Raw genomic sequence first — 2,715 nt, 5'->3', positions numbered from 1 at the left:
TTTTTTGGCTGGGGTCCTTCTGACTTACGTCAGTAACTTCAGTGTTTTCTTGAGATATGGCTCACACCCTGTGGTCACTTATCACCAACACACAGACACTCAACTCACATAGGTTCTGTTTGGTTGCTGGGTTACAACTTAGCTTCTTATCTACTTATCTACTTCACACAGTGTCACAGCAATGTTCAGTTTGGTTTCAGAGTTTACAGAGTTAATATTCATCTTTAATTTCTGATTTCTAAATTCCTAATAAATTCCTAATACATTCAATACAAGTAGTAAAAGCATCCTGACTTGAAGGAAAGCAGAAGCCCTGGCTGTAGAAGTTACACACAGTCCCAGCACCCCAGTCAACGGGGGAAGAGACTTGGAGACTCAAAGCTGTGACCTGAAAGCTGCAATGGTTAGACATTTTTAGTTGCCTTCTGTGGCTTTGTAGAGCCAACCTGCAGTTTTGCCAAGTCACTCTGTCCTCGAACTCTGTCTTGCACCAGACTCACCTGAGAAGCTCATTGAAGTGGTCTGATTCCAAGGTACTGCAATACAGTGTCTGTGCTGGTTTGCAAACAGGGCTCATTGGACCGTCTTTGAGAAATGCCGTCCTGTGGCTTTGACTACAGCAGGCTCTATGTTACTTTGATGATGGCAGAGAGATGTCCGACACCAAGAGTCACTTAGGTTCTTTCTGATCCAGTCTGTTGGTCCACTGTGCCTCCTCACCACTGGGTGATGTTATGCTAGTTAAATATTCTAACACTGAGGCCTGGAGATCTCAGCACTTACAGTAAAAATGTGTTAAATTCTCAGCTATAAACCTATTTACCAGGCTGGAGAGATGGCTCAGTGGCTAAGAGCACTGGCTATTCTTACAGAGAACCCAGATTGGGTTCCCAGCACCCATATGGCAGATAACAACCACCTAATTCCAGTTCCTGGAGATCAGACACCCTTTTCTGGCCTCCTCAAGCATTGTACAACACAGGTGCACTTAAATACATGCAGGCAACACACTCACACACATAAAATAAAAATAAATGATTTATAATGACTATAATAATGACTTAGAACATTTACAGAAATAAGTATCCGTGGTGTGATCTTGAATAGTATTCGGCACACCTTTGCCACCTGAGGCACTTTAATGATAAAATAAGACATAATCATCTTCTTTTGGGAGAGTAAACCCAGGGTCACATGCAACTAGGCAAGTACTTTGTCACTGAGGTGTATTCCAAGCCCTTTTACTATTTCTTTCATTTTCATTTACTTAAAATGCTTTATTATTCATTTGGTGGGGAGGGACACACACATGCCACAGCATGTGTGTGGAGGTCAAAGAACAACTTGCTGGAGTTGGTTCTCTCCTTCCACCATGTGGGTCCCTGGGATCGAACTCAGGTCGTAAGCTTTTAGCAAGCCCCTTTACACAATGAGCCCTCTCTGAAGTGCTCCATCATTCTCTTCTTGAAGTGAGAAGCGTATGATAAGATGACAAATGTTCTGCTGAAGGATTCGTGTGTTTGTCTAGGTGAGTCAGCCAAGGACCTGGATCTTCTGCCTTGATTTCTAGTAACTGATTGGTGTTTTGCTTGTTTTGTTTTCTTTAGTCTTTTTGAGACAGGGTCTCCCTGTAGCACCAGCTGGCCTGGAACTCACTATGTAGATCAGGCTGGCCTCTAACTCATAGACATTCGCCTGCCTCTGCCTCCCAAGGGCAGGGATTAAAGGTGTGTACCACCACACTCAGCTGTTTTTTGGTTTTTTATTTTGTTTTGTTTTGTTTTGTTTTTTTGTCTTTTTGAGACAGGGTCTCCCTGTAGCCCCAGCTGGCCTGGAACTCACTATGTAGATCAGGCTGGCCTCAAACTCACAGACATTCGCCTGCCTCTGCCTCCCAAGGGCTGGGATTAAAGGCCTGTACCACCACATTCAGCTGTTTTTTGGTTTTTTATTTTGTTTTGTTTTGTTTTTTTTGTCTTTTTGAGACAGGGTCTCCCTGTAGCTCCAGCTAGCCTGGAACTCACTATGTAGACCAGGCTGGCCTTGAACTCTCAGACATCTGCCTGCCTCTGCTTCTGCCTCTTTTTTTTTTTTTTTTTTTTTTTTAACAAAAGCAATCTCACAGCATTTATTGTCACATAATAACATAAGGGTCATCAAAATCAATATGAATAAAGCTGGACATGGCGATGCACACTTTTAATCCCAGCACTCCAGGGGCAGAGGCAGGTGGATCTCTGTGAGTTTGAGCCTGATCTACTTAGCGAGTTCCAGGCTAGCTGGGGCTACAGGGAGAGCCTGTCTCAAAAAGGCCAAAAAAAAAAAAAATCAAAAAACAGTATGAATAAATGCAGACTATGCTCCTAGAAGTCACCTTTAAAAAAAGAACAAACTGGGGCGGCGGGGGGCGCGGCTGGAGGCTAGTTCAGTGGTTAAGAATACTGACTGTTTTTATAGAAGACCCAGGTTCAAATCCCAGGACCCACATGGTAACTCCAGTTCCAGGGGATCCGACTCTTCTGTCCTCTGAGGACATTGCACACATGGGTGCACCTACATACATTCAAGCAATACACATATACACATAAAATAAGAATAATAATATTTTTTGAAAAAAAGAACAAACTGTACTGCCTTCTCAACTTCTCACTTCCTCAATCATTTCTAGTTGGACACACTTTGTAGCAGAGTAATATCATCTCCTTTTAGCATGAT

This window comes from Nannospalax galili, unplaced genomic scaffold (genome assembly GCF_000622305.1).
Source record: "Nannospalax galili isolate Female #2095 unplaced genomic scaffold, S.galili_v1.0 scaffold252, whole genome shotgun sequence".
NCBI classification, from domain to species: Eukaryota; Metazoa; Chordata; class Mammalia; order Rodentia; family Spalacidae; genus Nannospalax; species Nannospalax galili.
This window is presented reverse-complemented; position numbering follows the sequence as displayed.